Consider the following 25,196-nt stretch of genomic DNA (forward strand, 5'->3'; position numbering starts at 1 on the left):
GTTAATTCACTTCCATTCTATTCCATTCCATTCCTTTCCATTCCATTCCACTCGGGTTGATTCATTTTCATTCTATCGGGTTTCACTCCATTCCATTCCGTTCCATTCCATTCCATTCCATTCATTTCCGCTCGTGCTGATTCAATTCCATTCTATTGCATTTCACTCCATTCCATTCCATTCTATTCCACTCGAGTGGATTCCTTTCCATTCTATTGCATTCCATTTAATTTCATTCCATTTTGCAAGAGTGGATTCCATACTATTCTAATGCCTTCTTTTCCATTCCAATCCATTCCATTCCATTCCATTCCATTCCATTCGGGTTGATTCAATTACATTCTACTGCATTTCACTCTATTCCATTCCATTCCATTCCATTCCATTCAACTCAGGTTGATTCAATTCCATTCCATTCCATTCCAATCCATTCCATTCCATTCCATTCCATTCCACTTGTTTCAATTCCTTTGCATTCCATTCCCTTCCATTCCATTCGACTCGGTTTCATTCAAGTCCATTCTACTCCATTCAATTCCATTCCATTCCAGTCGGGTTGATTCAACTGCATTCTATTCCATTCCACTCCATTCCATTCCATTCATTCCCATTCAATTCCATTCAATCCCATTCTATTCCACTCAGATTGATTCAATTCCTTTCCATACAATTCCATTAAATTCCATTCCATTCTATTCCGTTCCTATTGATTAAATTCCATTCTATTCCATTCCGTTCGATTCCATTCCAGTTGTTTCCATTACATTCCTTTCCATTCCATTCCATTCCATTCCATTCCAGTTGATTCTATTCCGTTCTATTCCATTCCATTCTATTCCATTCCATTTCATTCCATTCCATTCCATTTCATGCCATTTCATTCCATTCCAGTTTATTCAATTCCATTCTTTTCCATTCCATTCCATTCCATTCCATTAAATCCCATTCCATTCCTATCAATTCCATTCCAATCAATTCCACTCCATTCCATTCCATTATAGTAGGGTTTATTCCATTCCATTCCATTCCATTCCATTCCACTTGATTCAATTCCCTTCTATTCGATTCCATTCAATTCCATTCCAGTTCTGTCATTTGCTTTCTACTCCATTCCATTCCATTCGGGTTGATTCAATTACATTCTGTTCCATTCCATTCCATTCCATTCCATTTCATTCCACTCCACTCGGGTTTACTCCATTTCATTCCATTCAATTCCATTCCACTCCACCCGGGTTGATTCCTTTCCATTTCATTGCATTCCGTTCTTTTTCATTCCTTTCCATTCCACTCCACTCGGGTTGATTCCATTCCATTCTATTCCTTTCCATTACATTCCATTACATTCTGTTCCATTCTACTTGGGTTGATTCCATTCCATTCCATTCCATTCCATTCCATTCCATTCCATTCCATTCCATTTAATTCCATTCCATTCCATTCCATTTAATTCCATTCCATTCCATTCCATTCCATTCCATTCCATTCCATTCCATTACATTCCCCTCGTGTTTATTCCATTCAATTTGATACCATTCCATTCCATTTCATTCCATTCTATTCCCTTCCTTTCCATTCCACTCGGGTTGATTGAATTCCATGCATTCCATTCCATTCCATTCCATTCCATTTCATTCGATTCCACTCGGTTTGATTCAATTCCATTCTATTCCATTCCATTCCATTTCATTCCATTCCATTCCATTCCACTCGGGTTGATTCATTTCCATTCTATTGGGTTTCATTCCATTCCATTCCATTCCATTACATTACATTCATTTCCAGTCGTGCTGATTCAATTCCATTCTATTGCATTTCACTCCATTCCATTCCATTCTATTCCACTCGAGTGGATTCCATTCCATTCTATTGCATTCCATTTAATTCCATTCCATTTTGCAAGAGTGGATTTCTTACCATTCTAATGCATTCCTTTCCATTCCAATCCATTCCATTCCCTTCTATTCCATTCAATTCCACTCGGGTTGATTCAATTACATTCTACTGCATTTCACTCTATTCCATTCCATTCCATTCCTTTCCATTCCGTTCCACTCGTGTTGATTCAATTCCATTGTGCTCCACTCCATTCCATTCCATTCCATTCCACTCCGGTTGATTCCATTCCGTTAAATTCCGTTCAACTAGGGTTGATTCCATTCCATTCAATTCCATTTGATTCCATTCGATACCATTCCATTTCATTCCATTCCATTCCATTCCATTCCATTCCATTCCATTCCATTCCAATTGGTTCAATTTCATTCTATTCCATTGCATTCCATTCTATTTCATTCCATTCCATTCCACATGGCTTTATTCAATTCCATTCTATTCCATTCCATTCCATTCCATTCCATTCCACTCCCTTCCACTCAGGTTGATTCAATTCCTTTCCATTCCATTCCAATCCATTCCTTTCCATTATATTACATTCGATTCCATTCCATTCCATTCCAATTGTTTCAATTCCATTGCATTGCATTTCATTCCACTCCATTTCACTCTGGTTTATTCAATTCCATTCAACTCCATTCAATTCCATTCAATTCCAGTCAGGTTGATTCCATTCCATTCCATTCCATTCCATTCCATTCCATTCATTCCCATTTCATTATATTCCATTCCATTCCATTCCATTCATTCCCATTTCATTCTATCCCATCCCCTTCTATTCCACTCGGGTTGACTCAATTCCATTCCATTCCATTCCATTCCATTCCATTTCATTCCTATTGATTAAATGCCATTCTATTCCATTCTATTCTATTCCAGTTGTTTCCATGACATTCCTTTCCATTCCATTCCATTTCATCCCATTCCATTCCCTTCCAGTTGATTCAATTCCATTCTTTTCCATTCCATTCCATTCCACTCCATTACTTTCCATTCCAATCAATTCCACTCCATTCGATTCCATTCTACTCGGGTTTATTCAATTCCATTCCATTCCATTCCATTCCATTCCATTCCATTCCATTCCATTCCTTTCCACTTGATTCAACTCCTTTCTATTCCATTCCATTCAATTTCATTCAAGTTCATTATTTCCATTCTTCTCCATTCCATTCCATTCCATTCCTTTCCATTCCATTCCATTCCATTCCATTCCATTCGGCTTCATTCAAATACATTGTGTTCCATTCCATTCTATTCCATTCCATTCCATTCCACTCGTGTTTATTCCATTCCATTACATTCTATTCCATTCCATTCCATTCCATACCATTGCAGTACGTTCCACTCCACTTGGGTTGATTCCTTTCCATTCCATTCCATTCCATTCTATTCCATTCGTTTCCTTTCCATTCCAATCGGGTTGATTCCATTCCATTCTATTCCTTTCCATTCCATTCCATTACATTCCGTTCCATTCCACTCCATTTGCTTCAATACCATTCTATTCCATTCCACTTCATTCCATTCCATTTCATTCCATTCCATTCCATTCTGCTCGTGTTGATTCAATTCCATTCTATTCCATTCCAGTCCATTCCAGTTGATTCAATTCCTTTCTCTTCCCTTCCGTTCCATTCCACTCCATTCCATTCCATTCCAATCCATTCCAATTGGGATGATTCCATTCCATTCTATTCCATTCCATTCCATTCCATTCCATGCCATTCCATTCCATTCCATTACGTTCGATTCCATTCCATTCCACTTGAGTTGATTCAATTCTATACTATTCCATTCCATTCCGTTTCATTCCATTCCATTCCATTCCATTCCGTTTCATTCCATTCCATTCCATTCCATTTCATTCCATTCCATTCCATTCCATTCCATTTCATTCCATTCCATTCCATTCCATTCCATTCCATTTCATTCCATTCTATTGCATTCCCTTCCATTTCATTCCATTCCATTTCATTCCATTCCATTCCATTCCATTCCACTCCATTCCGTTCCATTCAATTCCATTACATTCCAGTCCATTCCATTCAACTAGTGTTGATTCAATTCAGTTCTATTCCATTCCATTCCATTCCTTTCCAGTCGATTCAATTCCGTCCCATTCCGTTCCGTTCCATTCCATTCCATTCCATTCCATTCCAATCCACACTACTCTAGTTGATTCAATTCCATTCCATTCCACTCCATTCCATTCCATTCCTTTCCATTCCATTCCGTTCCATTCCAGATGATTCAATTCCATTGTATGCCATTCCATTCCATTCCTATCCATTCCATTCCATTCCACTCCACTACATTCCATTCCATTCCATTCTATTCCACTCCATTCCATTCCAATGCATTTCATTCCACTCCACTCCATTCCATTCCATTTCATTCCACTCCACTCAACTCAATTCCATTCCATTGCCCTCGGATTGATTCAATTCCATCCCATCCCATTCCATTCCATTCCATTACAATCCACTGCGCTCGTGTTGATTCAATTCCATTCTATGCCATTCCATACCATTCCCTTCCATTCCATTGCATTCCAACGGGTTGATTCGATTCCATTCTATTCGTTTAAATTCCGTTCCATCCAGTTCCACACCGTTCCATTCCATTCCATTCCACTCGGGTTGATTCAATTTCCTTCTATTCCATTCCATTCCATATCATTCCATTCCATTCCATTCCATTCCCTTCCATTCAATTCCAATCCATTCCATTCCACTCCACATCACTCCATTCCATTCCATTCTAATCCATTCCACTCAGGTTGATTCCATTTCATTCCATTCAATCGAATTCCATTCAATCCCATTCCATTCCACTCCATTCCACTCGGGTTGATTCAATTCCATTCCATTCCATTTCAGTTCATTCAATTCCATTCTATTCCATTCCATTCCATTCCATTCCATTCCACTCTGGTTGATTCCATTCCATTCCATTCCATTCCTTTCCATTCCATTCCATTCCTTTCCATTCCATTCCAATTGATTCAATTCCGTCCTATTCCATTTCATTCCATTCCACTCCATTTCATTCCATTACACTCGAGTTGATTCAATTCCATTCTATGCCATTTCTTTCCATTCCATTCCATTCCATTCCATTCCATTCCATTCCATTCCTCTCTGGTTGATTCAATTCCATTCTTTTCCATTTCATTCCATTCCATTCCATTCCGTTCCACTCGGGTTGATTCATTCCCATTCTATTGGGTTTCACTCCATTCCTCTCCATTCCTTTCCCTTCCATTCCATTCCATTCCATTCCATTCCATTCATTTCCACTCGGGTTGATACAATTCCATTCTATTGAATTTCACTCCATTCCATTCCATTCCACTCGAGTGGATTCCATTCCATTCTATTGCATTCCATTCAATTCCACTCCTTTTTGCAAGAGTGGATTCCATACCATTCTATTGCATTCCTTTCCATTCTACTCCATTCCTTTCCATTCCATTTTCTTCTCTTCCATTCCAGTACACTCGGGATGATTCAATTACATTCCACTGCATTTCACTCTATTCCATTCCGTTCCGTTCCGTTCCGTTCCATTCCATTCCATTACGCTGGGGTTGATTCAATTCCATTGTGTTCCATTCCATTCCATTCCACTCTGGTTGATTCCATTCCATTCCATACCATTCCTTTCCATTCCATTCCATTCCATTCCAATTGATTCAATTCCATTCTATTCCATTGCATTCCATTCCATTTCATTCCATACCCTTCCATTCCATTCCTCTTGGATTGATTCAATTCCATTCTATTCAATTCCATTCCATTCCATGCGATTTCATTCCATTCCATTCCACTAGTGTTGATTCCATTCAATTCCATTCATTTCAATTCCATTCCTTTCCATTCCACTCCATTCTATCCCATTCCATTCCATACCACTCTGTTTGATTCAACTCCATTCCATTACACTCCATTCTATTCCATTCCCTTCCATTCCATGCCATTCCATTCCATTCCGTTCCATTCCAATTGATTGAATTCCATTCTGTTCCATTCCCCTCCATTCTATCCCATTCCATTCCATACCACTCTGTTTGATTCAATTCCATTCCATTCCGCTCGGGTTGATTAAATTCCATTCCATTCCATTCCATTCCCTTCCATTCCATTACACTCGGGTTGATTCAATTCCATGGTGTTCCGTTCCATTCCATTCCATTCCACTCAGTTTGATTCCATTTCATTCAATTCCATTCGATTCCTTTCCATACCATCCCATTTCATTCCATTCCATTCCATTCCATTCCAGTTGGTACAATTTCATTCTATTCCATTGCATTTCATTCCATTTCATTCCATTCCATTCCACTTGGGTTTCTTCAATTCCATTCTATTCCATTCCATTCCATTGCATTCCATTCCATTCCATTCCGTTCCAATCAGGTTGATTCAATTCCACTCCAATCCATTCCATTCCATTCCATTCCATTCCAAACCATTCCTTTCCATTGCATTACATTCGATTCAATTCCATTCCATTCCAGTTGTTTCAATTACATTGCAATCCATTCCATTCCATTCCATTCCATTCATTCCCATTCCATTCCATTCCATCCCATTCTATTCCACTCGGGTTGATTCAATTCCTTTCCATTCCATTCCATTCCATTCTATTCCATTCCATTTCATTCTGGTTGTTTCCATGAAATTCCTTTCCATTGCTTCCATTCCATTCTGTTCCATTCCAGTTGATTCTATTCCGTTCTATTCCATTCCATTCCATTCCATTCCATTCCTGTTCATCCCATTCCATTCCATTCCAATCAATTCCACTCCATTCGATTCCATTCTACTCGGGTTTATTCAATTCCATTCCATTCCATTCCATTCCGTTCCATTCCATTCCTTTCCACTTCATTCAATTCCATTCTATTCCATACCATTCAATTCCATTCCAGTTCATTCATTTCCATTCTACTCCCATTCCATTCCATTCCATTCCATTCCATTCCATTCCATTCAACTCGGGTTGATTCAATTACATTCTGTTCCATTCCATTCTATTCCATTCCATTGCATTCCACTCGGGTTTATTCCATTCCATTCCATTCTATACCATTGCAGTCCATTCCACTCCACTCGGGTTCATTCCTTTCCATTCCATTCCATTCCGTTCTTTTCCATTCCTTTCCTTTCCATTCCACTCGGGTTTATTCCATTCCATTCCATTCCATTCTATTCCTTTCCATTACCATCCATTACATTCTGTTCCATTCCACTCCGGTTGCTTCAATACCATTCTATTCCACTCCATTGCATTCCATTCCATTCCATTCCGCTCGGGTTGATACAATTCCATTCCATTCCATTACAGTCCATTAGAGTTGATTCAATTTCATTTTATTCCATTCCATTCCACTCCATTCCATTCCATTCCATTCCACTTGGGATGATTCCATTCCATTCCATTCCATTTTACTCCATTACATTACATTACTTTCGATTCCATTCCATTCCACTTGGGTTGATTCTATTCTATACTATTCCATTCCATTCCATTTCATTTCATTCCACTCCATTCCATTCCATACCATTCCATTTCATCACATTTAATTCCATTGCATTCCATTCCATTCCATTCCACTCCATTTAATTCCATTCCATGTCATTCCATTCCATTCCATTCCATTCCATTCCATTCCATTCCATTGCATTCCATCCCATTCCATTTCATTCCATTCCATTCCATTCCATTTCATTCCATTCCATTGCTTTAAATTCCTTTTCATTCCATTCCATTCCATTCCTTTCCATTCCATTCCATTCCATTCCATTCCTTTCCATTCCATTCCATTCCATTCCATTCCATTCCATTCCATTCAATTCCATTCCATACCATACCATTACATTCCCCTCGGGTTGATTCCATTACATTCCATTCTATTCCATTCCTTTCCTTTCCACTTGGGTTGATGGAATTCTATTGCATTCCCTTCCATTCCATATCATTCCATTCCATTCCATTCCATTCCATTCCATTCCATTCCATTCTACTGGGGTTGATTCAATTTCATTCTATTCCATTCCATTCCATTCCATTCCACTCCATTCCATTCCACTCCATTCCATTCGGGTTCATTCAATTCCATTTTATTCCATTCCATTCCATTCCATTCCATTCCATTCCATTCCATTCCATTCCATTCCATTCCATTCGGGTTCATTCAATTGCATTCTATTCCATTCCATTCCATTCCATTCCATTCCATTCAACTAGTGTTGATTCAATTCAATTCCATTCCATTTCATACCATTCCTTTCCAGTCGATTCCATTCCATTCCATTCCATTGCATTCCATTCCATTCCAATCCATACCACTCTGTTTGATTCAATTCCATTCCATTCCACTCCATTCCATTCCATTCCATTCCGTTCCATTCCCTTCCATTCCATTCCGTTCCATTCCAATTGATTCAATTCCATTGTATTCCATTCCGTTCCATTCCATTCCACTCCATTCCATTCCATTTCATTCCACTCCATTCCATTCCATTCCATTCCATTGCCCTTGGATTGATTCAATTCCATCTCATTCCATTCCATTCCATTCCATTCCAATCCACTCCGCTCGTGTTGATTCATTTCCATTCTATGCCATTCCATACCATTCCATTCCATTCCATTCAGTTGGTTCAATTTCATTCTACTCCATTCCATTCCATTCCATTCCCCTCCATTTCATTCCCTTCCATTCTATTCCATTCCATTCCATTCCATCAGGTTGATTCAATTCCATTCTATTCGTTTCTATTCCGTTCCATTCGGTTGCACTCCATTCCATTCCATTCCATTCCACTCGCCTTGATTCAATTTCATTCTATTCCATTCCATTGCATACCATTCCATTCCATTCCATTCCCTTCCATTCCATTCCAATCCATTCCATTCCACTCCACATTACTCCATTCCATTCCAATCCATTCCACTCAGGTTGATTCCATTCCATTCCATTCCATTCTATTCCATTCAATCCCATTCCATTCCACTCCATTCCACTCGGGTTCATTGAATTCCATTCCATTCCACTCGGGTTCATTCAATTCCATTCCATTCCATTCCATTCCATTTCAGTTGATTCAATTCTGTTCTATTCCATTCCATTCCCTTCCATTCCTTTCCATTGCATTACAGTTGATTCAATTCCATCCCATTCCATTCCATTCCACTCCATTCCAATCAATTCCACTCCGTTCGATTCCATTCTACTCGGGTTTATTCCATTCCATTCCATTCCATTCCGTTCCATTCCATTCCATTCCACTTCATTCAATTCCATTCTATTCCATACCATTCAATTCCATTCCAGTTCATTCATTTCCATTCTACTCCCATTCCATTCCATTCCATTCCATTCAAATCGGGTTGATTCAATTACATTCTGTTCCATTCCATTCTATTCCATTCCATTGCATTCCACTCGGGTTTATTCCATTCCATTCCATTCCATTCCATTGCAGTCTATTCCACTCCACTCGGGTTCATTCCTTTCCATTCCATTCCATTCCGTTCTTTTCCATTCCTTTCCTTTCCATTCCACTCGGGTTTATTCCATTCCATTCCATTCCATTCTATTCCTTTCCATTTCATTCCATTACATTCTGTTCCATTCCACTCCGGTTGCTTCAATACCATTCTATTCCATTCCATTCCATTCCATTGCATTCCATTCCATTCCATTCCATTCCGCTCGGGTTGATTCAATTCCATTCCATTCCATTACAGTCCATTCCAGTCGATTCAATTACATTCTATTCCATTCCGTTCCACTCCATTCCATTCCATTCCATTCCATTCCAATCCATTCCACTTGGGATGATTCCATTCCATTCCATTCCATTCCATTCCATTCCATTCCATTCCACTATGGTAGATTCCATTCCATTCCATTCCACTCGGGTTTACTCCAATTCATTCCAATCCATACCGTTCCATTCCATTCCACTCCACTCGGGTTGATTCCTTTCCATTCCATTGCATTCCTTTCTTTTTCATTCCTTTCCATTCCATTCCACTCAGGTTGATTCCATTCCATTCTATTCCTTTCCATTCCATTACATTACATTCTGTTCCCTTCCACTCGGGTTGATTCCATTCCATTCCAATCCATTCCATTCCATTACATTCAATTCCATTCCATTCCATTCCATTTCATTCCGTTCTATTTCATTCCATTACATTCCACTCGTGTTGATTCCATTCCATTCCATTGCATTCTATTCCATTACTTTCTATTCCACTCGGGTTGATTGAATTCCCTGCATTCCATTCCATTCCATTCCATTCCATTCCATTCCATTCCATTTAATTCCATTCCACTCGGGTTGATTCAATTCCATTCTATTTCATTCCAATCCATTCCATTCCATTCCTTTCCACTCGGGTTGATTCACTTGCATTCTATTCCATTCCATTCCATTCCACTCGGGTTGATTCATTTCCATTCTATTGGGTTTCACTCCATTCCATTCCATTCCATTCCATTCCATTCCATTTCATTCCGTTCTATTCCATTCCTTTACATTCCACTCGTGTTGATTCCGTTCCATTCCATTCCATTCTATTCCATTCCTTTCCATTCCACTCGGGTTGATTGAATTCCCTGCATTCCATTCCATTCCATTCCATTCCATTCCATTCCATACCATTCCATTCCATTCCGTTTCATTCCATTCCACTCGGGTTGATTCAATTCCATTCTATTTCATTCCAATCCATTCCATTCCATTCTATTCCACTCGTGTTGATTCACTTCCATTCTATTCCATTCCATTCCATTCTATTCAATTCCATTCCATTCCATTCCATTCCATTCATTTCCACTCGTGCTGATTCAATTCCATTCTATTGCATTTCACTCCATTCCATTCCATTCTATTCCACTCGAGTGGATTCCATTCCATTCTATTGCATTCCATTTAATTCCATTCCATTTTGCAAGAGTGCATTGCATACCTTTCTAATGCATTCCTTTCCATTCCAAACCATTCCATTCCCTTCTATTCCATTCCATTCCACTCGGGTTGATTCAATTACATTCTACTGCATTTCACTCTATTCCATTCCATTCCATTCCATTCCATTCCATTCCATTCCATTCCACTCCATTCCATTCCACACGGGTTGATTCAATTCCATTGTGTTCCATTCCATTCCATTCCATTTCATTCCATTCCATTCCACTCCGGTTGATTCCATTTCGTTAAATTCCATTCCACTAGGGTTGATTCCATTCCATTCAGTTCCATTCAATTCCATTCCATACCATTCGATTTCATTCCATTCCATTCCATTCCATTCCATTCCATTCCACTCTGATTGATTCAGTTCCATTCTATTCCATTTCATTCCATTCCATTCCATTCCATTCCATTCCACTCGGGTTGATTCATTCCCATTCTATTGGGTTTCTTTCCATTCCATTCCATTCCATTCCATTCCATTAAATTCCATTCCATTCATTTCCACTCGGGTTGATTCAATTCCATTCTGTTCCATTTCACTCCATTCCATTCCATTCCATTCCACTCTTGTTTATTCCATTGCATTCCATACCATTCCTTTCCATTCCATTCCATTCCATTTCATTTGATTCAATTCCATTCTATTCCATTCCATTCCATTCTATTTCATTTCATTCCAATCCTCTTGGATTGATTCAATTCCATTCTTTTCAATTCCATTCCATTCCATTCCATTCAATTCCATTCCATTCCAATCCTCTTGGATTGATTCAATTCCATTCTTTTCAATTCCATTCCATTCCATTCCATTCAATTCCATTCCATTCCACTCTGGTTGATTCCATTCCATTCCATTCCATTCCATTCCATTCAATTCCATTCCACTGTGGTTGATTCAATTCCATTCCATTCCACTGCATTCCATTTCATTTCATTCCATTTCATGCCATTCCATTCCGTTCCGTTCCATTCCAATTGATTCAATTCCATTCTATTCCATTCCATTTCATTCAATTACTTTCCGTTCCATTCCATTCCATTCCACTCCACTACATTCCATTCCATTTCATTCCACTCCACTCCATTACATTCCATTCCATTCCACTCGGATTGATTCAATTAAATCTCATTCCATTCCATTCCATTCCAATCCACTCCAATCGGGTTGATTCAATTCCATTCTATTCCATTCCATACCATTCCATTCCGTTCCATTCCATTCCATTCCATTCCTTTCTATTTGGTTCAATTTCATTCTATTCCATTCCATTCCATTCCATTCCATTCCATTCCATTCCATTCCATTCCTTTCTATTTGGTTCAATTCCATTCTATTCCATTCCATTCCATTCCATTCCATTCCATTCCACCCCATTCAACTCAGGTTGATTCAATTCCATTCCATTCCGTTCCGATCCATTCCATAACATTCGATTCCATTCCATTCCATTCCAGTTGTTTCAATTCCATTGCATTCCATTCCATTCCATTCCATTCCATTCCATTCCATTCCATTCCATTTGATTCTGGTTCATTCAATTCCATTCTACTCCATTCAATTCCATTCCATTCCAGTCGGGTTGATTCAATTGCATTCTATTCCATTCCATTCCATTCCATTCATTCCCATTCAATTCCATTCAATCCAATTCTATTCCACTCAGGTTGATTCAATTCCTTTCCATTCCATTCCATTAAATTCCATTCCATTCTATTCCATTCCTATTGATTAAATTCCATTCTATTCCATTCCATTCCATTCCATTCCAGTTGTTTTCATTACATTCCTTTCCATTCCATTCCATTCCATTCCATTCCAGTGGATTCTATTCCATTCTATTCCATTCCATTCCATTCCAATCCATTCCATTCCATTCCATTCCATTTCATGCCATTTCATTCCATTGCAGTTGATTCAATTCCATTCTTTTCCATGCCATTCCATTCCATTCCGTTCCACTCAGGTTGATTCAATTCCATTCCATTAGATTCCATTCCAATCCATTCCTTTCCATTACATTACATTCGATTCCATTCCATTCCATTCCAGTTGTTTCAATTCCATTGCATTGCATTCCATTCCATTCCATTCCATTCCATTCCATTCCATTCCACTCCACTCGGGTTGATTCATTTCCGTTCTACTCCATTCAATTCCATTCCATTCCAGTCAGGTTGATTCAATTCCATTCCATTCCATTCCATTCATTACCATTCCATTCCATTCCATCTCATTCTATTCCACTCCGGTTGATTCAATTACTTTCCATTCCATTCCATTTCATTCCATTCCATTCTTATTGATTAAATTCCATTCCATTCCATTCCATTCCCTTCCAGTTTTTTCCATTACATTCCTTTCCATTGCATTCCATTCCATTCCATTCCATTCCATGCCAGTTGATTCTATTCCGTTCCATTCCATTCCATTCCATTCCATTCCATGCCATTCCATTTCATCCCATTCCATTCCATTCCAGTTGATTCAATTCCATTCTTTTCCATTCATTCCATGCCATTCCAATCCAATCAATTCCACTCCATTCCATTCCATTGCACTCGAGTTCATTCGATTCCATTCCATTCCATTCCAATCCATTCCATTCCATTCCATTCCACTTCATTCATTTCCATTCTACTCCATTCCATTCCATTCCATTTGGGTTGAATCAATTACATTCCTTTCCATTCCATTCCATTCCATTCTATTCCATTCCATTTCATTCCACTCGGGTTTATTCCATTCCACTCCATTCCATTCCATTCCATACCACTGCAGTCCATTCCACTCCACTAGGGTTGATTCCTCTCCATTCCATTCCATTCCATTCTATTCCATTCCTTTCCATTCCATTCCACTCGGGTTGATTCCATTCCATTCCATTCCATTCTATTCCTTTCCATTCCATTCCATTACATTCCATTCCATTTCAGTTGGGTAGCTTCAATACCTTTCTATTCCATTCCATTCCATTTCATTCCATTCCATTCCATTCCATTCCATTACATTACATTACATTACATTACATTCCGCTCGGGTTGATTCAATTCCATTCCATTCCATTCCAGTCCATTCCAGTGTATTGAATTCCATTTTATTCCATTCCATTCCATTCCACTCCATTCCATTCCAATCCATTCCATTCCAATCCATTCCACTTAGGATGATTCCATTCCATTCTATTCCATTCCATTCCATTTCTTTCCATTTCATTACATTACGTTCAATTCCATTCCATTCCACTTGGGTTGATTCAATTCTATACTATTTCAATCCATTCCATTTCAGTCCATTCCATTCTATTCCATTCCATTCCATTCCATTCCATTCCACTCCGTTTCATTCCATTCCATTTCATTCAATTCCATTCCATTCCATTCCATTCCATTCCACTCCATTTCAATCCATTCCATTCCATTCCACTCCATTTCATTCCATTCCATTTCGTTCCATTCCATTCCATTCCACTCCATTTCATTCCATTCCACTCCATTCCATTTCATTTAATTCCATTCCATTCCATTTCATTCCATTCCATTCCATTCCATTTCATTCCATTCCATTCCATTCCATTCCATTTCATTCCATTCCATTCCATTCCAATCCATTCCATTTCATTCCATTCCATTCCATTCCATTCCATTCCATTCCATTTCATTCCACTCCATTCCATTCCATTTCATTCCATTTCACTCCATTCCATTTCATTCCATTCCATTGCATTCCATCCCATTCCATTTCATTCCATTAAATTCCCTTCCATTTCATTGCATTCCATTCCATTCCATTGCATTCCATTCCATTCCATTCCATTCCATTGCATTCCATTCCATTCCATTGCATTCCATTCCATTCCATTCCATTTCATTCCGTTCCATTCCATTCCATTCCAAACATTCTCCTCGGGTTGATTCCATTCCATTCCATTCCATTCTATTCCATTCCTTTCCATTCCACTTTGGTTGATAGAATTCTATTTCATTCCTTTCAATTCCATTCCAATCCATTCCATTCCATTCCATTCCATTCCACTCCACTCGGGTTGATTCAATTCCATTCTACTTCATTCAATTCCATTCCATTCCAGTCAGGATGATTCAATTCCATTCCATTCCATTCCATCCCATTCCATTCCATTCCATCTCATTCTATTCCACTCCGGTTGATTCAATTACTTTCCATTCCATTCCATTTCATTCCATTCCATTCTTATTGATTAAATTCCATTCCATTCCATTCCATTGCATTCCATTCCAGTTGTTTCCATTACATTCCTTTCCATTGCATTCCATTCCATTCCAATCCATGCCAGTTGATTCTATTCCATTCTATTCCATTCCATTCCATTCCATTCCATTCCATTCCATGCCATTCCATTTCATCCCATTCCATTCCATTCCAGTTGATTCAATTCCATTCTTTTCCATTCATTCCATGCCATTCCAATCCAATCAATTCCACTCCATTCCATTCCATTCCACTCGAGTTTATTCGATTCCATTCCATTCCATTCCAATCCATTCCATTCCATTCCACTTCATTCAATTCCATTCTATTCCATTCCATTCAATTCCATTCCAGTTCTTTCATTTCCATTCTACCCCATTCCATTCCATTCCATTCCATTCCATTCGGGTTGATTCATTTACATTCTGTTCCATTCCATTCCATTCCATTCTATTCCATTCCATTCCATTCCACTCGGGTTTATTCCATTCCATTCCATTCCATTCCATTCCATTCCATTCCATTCCATTCCATTCCATTCCATGGCAGTCCATTCCATTCCATTCCATTCCATGGCAGTCCATTCCACTCCACTAGGGTTGATTCCTTTCCATTCCATTCCATTCCGTTCTATTCCATTCCTTTCCATTCCATTCCACTCGGGTTGATTCCATTCCATTCCATTCCATTCTATTCCTTTCCATTCCATTCCATTACATTCCATTCCATTTCACTCGGGTTGCTTCAATACCTTTCTATTCCATTCCATTCCATTTCATTCCATTCCATTCCATTTCATTCCATTCCATTCCATTCCATTCCATTTCATTCCATTCCATTCCATTCCATTCCATTTCATTCCATTCCATTCCATTCCATTCCATTTCATTCCATTCCATTCCATTCCATTCCGCTCGGGTTGATTCAATTCCATTCCATTCCATTCCAGTCCATTCCAGTGGATTCAATTCCATTTTATTCCATTCCATTCCAATCCATTCCATTCCAATCCATTCCACTTGGGATGATTCCATTCCATTCTATTCCATTCCATTCCATTTCATTCCATTTCATTACATTACGTTCGATTCCATTCCATTCCATTTGGGTTGATTCAATTCTATACTATTTCATTCCATTCCATATCAGTCCATTCCATTCTATTCCATTCCATTCCATTCCATTCCACTCCGTTTCATTCCATTCCATTTCATTCCATTCCATTCCATTCCATTCCATTCTATTCCACTCCACTCCATTTCAATCCATTCCATTCCATTCCACTCCATTTCATTCCATTCCATTCCATTTCATTCCATTCCATTCCACTTCATTCCATGTCATTCCATTCCATTCCATTCCATTCCATTCCATTCCATTCCATTTCATTCTATGCCATTCCATTCCATTCCATTCCATTCCATTCCATTCCATTCCATTTCATTCCATTCCATTCCATTCCATTCCATTCCATTCCATTCCATTCCATTTCATTCCATTCCATTCCATTCCATTCCATTCCATTTCATTCCATTCCATTCCATTCCATTCCATTCCATTCCATTGCATTCCATTCCATTCCATTCCATTCCATTCCATTCCATTCCATTCCGTTCCATTTCATTCCATTCCATTCCATTCCATTCCATTCCATTTCGTTCCATTCCATTCCATTTCATTCCATTCCATTGCATTCGATCCCATTCCATTTTATTCCATTAAATTCCATTCCATTTCATTCCATTCCATTCCATTCCATTCCATTCCATTCCATCCCATCCCATTCCATTCCATTGCATTCCATTCCATTCCATTCCAATTCATTCCATTCCATTCCATTCCATTCCATTCCATTCCATTCGGGTTGCATTCAATTACATTCTGTTCCATTCCATTCCATTCCATTCTATTCCATTCCATTCCATTCCACTCGGGTTTATTCCATTCCATTCCATTCCATTCCATTCCATTCCATTCCATTCCATACCATTGCAGTCCATTCCGCTCCACTAGGGTTGATTCCTTTCTATTCCATTCCATTCCATTCTATTCCATTCCTTTCCATTCCATTCCACTCGGGATGATTCCATTCCATTCCATTCCATTCTATTCCTTTCCATTCCATTCCATTCCATTTCACTCTGGTTGCTTCAATACCTTTCTATTCCATTCCATTCCATTTCATTCCATTCCATTCCATTCCATTCCATTCCATTCCATTCCATTCCATTCCATTCCATTCCGCTCAGGTTGATTCAATTCCATTCCATTCCATTCCAGTCCATTCCAGTGGATTCAATTCCATTTTATTCCATTCTATTCCATTCCATTCCATTCGATTCCACTCCATTCTATTCCAATCCATTCCACTCCAATCCATTCCACTTGGGATGATTCCATTCCATTCTATTCCATTCCATTCCATTTCATTACATTACGTTCCATTCCATTCCATTCCACTTGGGTTGATTCAATTCTATACTATTTCATTCCATTCCATTTCAGTCCATTCCATTCTATTCCATTCCATTCCATTCCATTCCATTCCATTCCATTCCATTCCGTTCTATTCCATTCCATTACATTCCACTCCTTTTGATTCCGTTCCATTCCATTCCATTCTATTCCATTCCTTTCCATTCCACTCGGGTTGATTGAATTCCTTGCATTCCATTCCATTCCATTCCATTCCATACCATTCCATTCCATTCCGTTTCATTCCATTCCACTCGGGTTGATTCAATTCCATTCTATTTCATTCCATTCCATTCCATTCCATTCTATTCCACTCGGGTTGATTCACTTCCATTCTATTCCATTCCATTCCATTCCATTCCACTTGGGTTGATTCATTTCCATTCTGTTGGGTTTCACTCCATTCCATTCCATTCCATTCCATTCCATTCATTTCCACTCATGCTGATTCAATTCCATTCTATTGCATTTCACTCCATTCCATTCCATTCTATTCCACTCGAGTGGATTCCATTCCATTCTATTGCATTCCATTTAATTCCATTCCATTTTGCAAGAGTGCATTGCATACCATTCTAATGCATTCCTTTCCATTCCAAACCATTCCATTCCCTTCTATTCCATTCCATTCCACTCGGGTTGATTCAATTACATTCTACTGCATTTCACTCTATTCCATTCCATTCCATTCCATCCCATTCCATTCCATTCCATTCCATTACACTCGGGTTGATTCAATTCCATTGTGTTCCATTCCATTCCATTCCATTTCATTCCATTCCATTCCACTCCGGTTGATTCCATTCCGTTAAATTCCATTCCACTAGGGTTGTTTCCATTCCATTCAATTCTATTAAATTCCATTCCATACCATTCGATTTCATTCCATTTCATTCCATACCATTCCATTCCATTCAATTCCATTCCATACCATTCGATTTCATTCCATTTCATTGCATTCCATTCCATTCCATTCAATTCCATTCCATTCTGATTGATTCAGTTCCATTCTATTCCATTTCATTCCATTCCATTCCATTCCACTCGGGTTGATTCATTCCAATTCTATTGGGTTTCTCTCCATTCCATTCCATTCCATTCGATTCATTTCCACTCGGGTTGATTCAATTCCATTCTGTTGCATTTCACTCCATTCCATTCCATTCCACTCCGGTTGATTCCATTCCATTCCATACCATTCCTTTCCATTCCATTCCATTTTAATTGATTCAATTCCATTCTATTCCATTCCATTCCATTCCATTTCATTCCATTCCATTCCATTCCAATCCTCTTGGATTGATTCAATTCCATTCTTTTCAATTCCATTCAATTCCATTCCATTCCATTACATTCCATTCCACTTGTGTTGATTCAATTCCATTCCATTCCATTCAATTCCATTCCATTCCACTCTGGTTGATTCAATTCCATTCCATTCCACTCCATTCCATTTTATTTCATTCCATTCCATGCCATTCCATTCAGTTCCTTTCCATTCCCATTGATTCAATTCCATTCTATTCCATTCCGTTTCATTCAATTACGTTCCGTTGCATTCCATTCCATTCCACTCCACTACATTCCATTCCATTTCATTCCACTCCACTCCATTCCATTCCATTCCATTCCACTCGGATTGATTCAATTACATCTCATCCCATTCCATTCCATTCCATTCCAATCCACTCCAATAGGGTTGATTCAATTCCATTCGATTCCATTCCATACCATTCCATTCCGTTCCATTCCATTGCATTCCATTCCATTCCTTTCTATTTGGTTCAATTTCATTCTATTCCATTCCATTCCATTCCATTCCATTCCATTTCATTCCATTCCATTCCAAAACATTACATTCCACTCGGGTTTATTCAATTCCATTCTATTCCATTCCATTCCATTCCATTCCATTCCATTCAACTCAGGTTGATTCAATTTCATTCCATTCCATTCCAATCCATTCCATTACATTCGATTCCATTCCATTCCATTCCTGTTGTTTCAATTCCATTGCATTCCATTCCATTCCATTCCATTCCATTCGACTCGGGTTCATTCAATTCCATTCTACTCCATTCAATTCCATTCCATTCCAGTCGGTTTGATACAATTGCATTCTACTCCATTCCATTCCATTCATTCCCATTCAATTCCATTCAATCCAACTCTATTCCACTCAGGTTGATTCAATTCCTTTCCATTCCATTCCATTAAATTCCATTCCATTCTATTCCATTCCTATTGATTAAATTCCATTCTATTCCATTCCATTCCATTCCATTCCAGTTGTTTTCATTACATTCCTTTCCATTCCATTCCATTCCATTCCACTCCAGTTGATTCTATTCCATTCTATTCCATTCCATTCCATTCCAATCCATTCCATTCCATTCCATTCCATTTCATGCCATTTCATTCCATTCTAGTTGATTCAATTCCATTCTTTTCCATGCCATTCCATTCCATTCCATTTCACTCCAGTCCAATCAATTCCACTCCATTGCATTCCATTCTACTAGGGTTTATTCCATTCCATTCCATTCCATTCCATTCCACTTTATTCAATTCCCTTCTATTCGATTCCATTCAATTCCATTCCAGTTCATTCATTTACATTCTACTCCTTTCCATTCCATTCTATTCCATTCCATTCGGGTTGTTTCAATTACATTCTGTTCCATTCCATTCCATTCCATTCCATTCCATTCCATTCCATTCCACTCGGGTTTACTCCATTTCATTTCATTCCATACCATTCCATTCCATTCCACTCCACTCGGGTTGATTCCTTTCCATTCCATTGCATTCTGTTCTTTTTCATTCCTTTCCATTCCATTCCACTCGGGTTGATTCCATTCCATTCCATTCCATTCTATTCCTTTCCATTCCATTCCATTACATTCTGTTCCATTCCACTCAGGTTGTTTCCATTCCATTCCATTCCATTCAATTCCATTCCAATTAATTCCATTCCATTCCATTCCAATCCATTCCATTCCATTCCATTCCATTTCTATTCCATTCCTTTCCATTCCACTCGGGTTGATTGAATTCCATGCATTCCATTCCATTCTATTCCATTCCATTCCATTCCATTCCATTCCACTCGGGTTGATTCAATTCCCTTCTATTTCATTCCAATCCATTCCATTCCATTCCATTCCACTTGGGTTAATTCACTTCCATTCTATTCCATTCCATTCCTTTCCATTCCATTCCACTCGGGTTGATTCATTTTCATTCTATCGGGTTTCACTCCATTCCATTCCGTTCCATTCCATTCCATTCCATTCATTTCCGCTCGTGCTGATTCAATTCCATTCTATTGCATTTCACTCCATTCCATTCCATTCTATTCCACTCGAGTGGATTCCTTTCCATTCTATTGCATTCCATTTAATTTCATTCCATTTTGCAAGAGTGGATTCCATACTATTCTAATGCCTTCTTTTCCATTCCAATCCATTCCATTCCATTCCATTCCATTCCATTCGGGTTGATTCAATTACATTCTACTGCATTTCACTCTATTCCATTCCATTCCATTCCATTCCATTCAACTCAGGTTGATTCAATTCCATTCCATTCCATTCCAATCCATTCCATTCCATTCCATTCCATTCCACTTGTTTCAATTCCTTTGCATTCCATTCCCTTCCATTCCATTCGACTCGGTTTCATTCAAGTCCATTCTACTCCATTCAATTCCATTCCATTCCAGTCGGGTTGATTCAACTGCATTCTATTCCATTCCACTCCATTCCATTCCATTCATTCCCATTCAATTCCATTCAATCCCATTCTATTCCACTCAGATTGATTCAATTCCTTTCCATACAATTCCATTAAATTCCATTCCATTCTATTCCGTTCCTATTGATTAAATTCCATTCTATTCCATTCCGTTCGATTCCATTCCAGTTGTTTCCATTACATTCCTTTCCATTCCATTCCATTCCATTCCATTCCAGTTGATTCTATTCCGTTCTATTCCATTCCATTCTATTCCATTCCATTTCATTCCATTCCATTCCATTTCATGCCATTTCATTCCATTCCAGTTTATTCAATTCCATTCTTTTCCATTCCATTCCATTCCATTCCATTAAATCCCATTCCATTCCTATCAATTCCATTCCAATCAATTCCACTCCATTCCATTCCATTATAGTAGGGTTTATTCCATTCCATTCCATTCCATTCCATTCCACTTGATTCAATTCCCTTCTATTCGATTCCATTCAATTCCATTCCAGTTCTGTCATTTGCTTTCTACTCCATTCCATTCCATTCGGGTTGATTCAATTACATTCTGTTCCATTCCATTCCATTCCATTCCATTTCATTCCACTCCACTCGGGTTTACTCCATTTCATTCCATTCAATTCCATTCCACTCCACCCGGGTTGATTCCTTTCCATTTCATTGCATTCCGTTCTTTTTCATTCCTTTCCATTCCACTCCACTCGGGTTGATTCCATTCCATTCTATTCCTTTCCATTACATTCCATTACATTCTGTTCCATTCTACTTGGGTTGATTCCATTCCATTCCATTCCATTCCATTCCATTCCATTCCATTCCATTCCATTTAATTCCATTCCATTCCATTCCATTTAATTCCATTCCATTCCATTCCATTCCATTCCATTCCATTCCATTACATTACATTCCCCTCGTGTTTATTCCATTCAATTTGATACCATTCCATTCCATTTCATTCCATTCTATTCCCTTCCTTTCCATTCCACTCGGGTTGATTGAATTCCATGCATTCCATTCCATTCCATTCCATTCCATTTCATTCGATTCCACTCGGTTTGATTCAATTCCATTCTATTCCATTCCATTCCATTTCATTCCATTCCATTCCATTCCACTCGGGTTGATTCATTTCCATTCTATTGGGTTTCATTCCATTCCATTCCATTCCATTACATTACATTCATTTCCAGTCGTGCTGATTCAATTCCATTCTATTGCATTTCACTCCATTCCATTCCATTCTATTCCACTCGAGTGGATTCCATTCCATTCTATTGCATTCCATTTAATTCCATTCCATTTTGCAAGAGTGGATTTCTTACCATTCTAATGCATTCCTTTCCATTCCAATCCATTCCATTCCCTTCTATTCCATTCAATTCCACTCGGGTTGATTCAATTACATTCTACTGCATTTCACTCTATTCCATTCCATTCCATTCCTTTCCATTCCGTTCCACTCGTGTTGATTCAATTCCATTGTGCTCCACTCCATTCCATTCCATTCCATTCCACTCCGGTTGATTCCATTCCGTTAAATTCCGTTCAACTAGGGTTGATTCCATTCCATTCAATTCCATTTGATTCCATTCGATACCATTCCATTTCATTCCATTCCATTCCATTCCATTCCATTCCATTCCATTCCATTCCATTCCAATTGGTTCAATTTCATTCTATTCCATTGCATTCCATTCTATTTCATTCCATTCCATTCCACATGGCTTTATTCAATTCCATTCTATTCCATTCCATTCCATTCCATTCCATTCCACTCCCTTCCACTCAGGTTGATTCAATTCCTTTCCATTCCATTCCAATCCATTCCTTTCCATTATATTACATTCGATTCCATTCCATTCCATTCCAATTGTTTCAATTCCATTGCATTGCATTTCATTCCACTCCATTTCACTCTGGTTTATTCAATTCCATTCAACTCCATTCAATTCCATTCAATTCCAGTCAGGTTGATTCCATTCCATTCCATTCCATTCCATTCCATTCCATTCATTCCCATTTCATTATATTCCATTCCATTCCATTCCATTCATTCCCATTTCATTCTATCCCATCCCCTTCTATTCCACTCGGGTTGACTCAATTCCATTCCATTCCATTCCATTCCATTCCATTTCATTCCTATTGATTAAATGCCATTCTATTCCATTCTATTCTATTCCAGTTGTTTCCATGACATTCCTTTCCATTCCATTCCATTTCATCCCATTCCATTCCCTTCCAGTTGATTCAATTCCATTCTTTTCCATTCCATTCCATTCCACTCCATTACTTTCCATTCCAATCAATTCCACTCCATTCGATTCCATTCTACTCGGGTTTATTCAATTCCATTCCATTCCATTCCATTCCATTCCATTCCATTCCATTCCATTCCTTTCCACTTGATTCAACTCCTTTCTATTCCATTCCATTCAATTTCATTCAAGTTCATTATTTCCATTCTTCTCCATTCCATTCCATTCCATTCCTTTCCATTCCATTCCATTCCATTCCATTCCATTCGGCTTCATTCAAATACATTGTGTTCCATTCCATTCTATTCCATTCCATTCCATTCCACTCGTGTTTATTCCATTCCATTACATTCTATTCCATTCCATTCCATTCCATACCATTGCAGTACGTTCCACTCCACTTGGGTTGATTCCTTTCCATTCCATTCCATTCCATTCTATTCCATTCGTTTCCTTTCCATTCCAATCGGGTTGATTCCATTCCATTCTATTCCTTTCCATTCCATTCCATTACATTCCGTTCCATTCCACTCCATTTGCTTCAATACCATTCTATTCCATTCCACTTCATTCCATTCCATTTCATTCCATTCCATTCCATTCTGCTCGTGTTGATTCAATTCCATTCTATTCCATTCCAGTCCATTCCAGTTGATTCAATTCCTTTCTCTTCCCTTCCGTTCCATTCCACTCCATTCCATTCCATTCCAATCCATTCCAATTGGGATGATTCCATTCCATTCTATTCCATTCCATTCCATTCCATTCCATGCCATTCCATTCCATTCCATTACGTTCGATTCCATTCCATTCCACTTGAGTTGATTCAATTCTATACTATTCCATTCCATTCCGTTTCATTCCATTCCATTCCATTCCATTCCGTTTCATTCCATTCCATTCCATTCCATTTCATTCCATTCCATTCCATTCCATTCCATTTCATTCCATTCCATTCCATTCCATTCCATTCCATTTCATTCCATTCTATTGCATTCCCTTCCATTTCATTCCATTCCATTTCATTCCATTCCATTCCATTCCATTCCACTCCATTCCGTTCCATTCAATTCCATTACATTCCAGTCCATTCCATTCAACTAGTGTTGATTCAATTCAGTTCTATTCCATTCCATTCCATTCCTTTCCAGTCGATTCAATTCCGTCCCATTCCGTTCCGTTCCATTCCATTCCATTCCATTCCATTCCATTCCAATCCACACTACTCTAGTTGATTCAATTCCATTCCATTCCACTCCATTCCATTCCATTCCTTTCCATTCCATTCCGTTCCATTCCAGATGATTCAATTCCATTGTATGCCATTCCATTCCATTCCTATCCATTCCATTCCATTCCACTCCACTACATTCCATTCCATTCCATTCTATTCCACTCCATTCCATTCCAATGCATTTCATTCCACTCCACTCCATTCCATTCCATTTCATTCCACTCCACTCAACTCAATTCCATTCCATTGCCCTCGGATTGATTCAATTCCATCCCATCCCATTCCATTCCATTCCATTACAATCCACTGCGCTCGTGTTGATTCAATTCCATTCTATG

This window comes from Pan paniscus, chromosome 14, assembly GCF_029289425.2.
Source record: "Pan paniscus chromosome 14, NHGRI_mPanPan1-v2.0_pri, whole genome shotgun sequence".
NCBI lineage: Eukaryota > Metazoa > Chordata > Mammalia > Primates > Hominidae > Pan > Pan paniscus.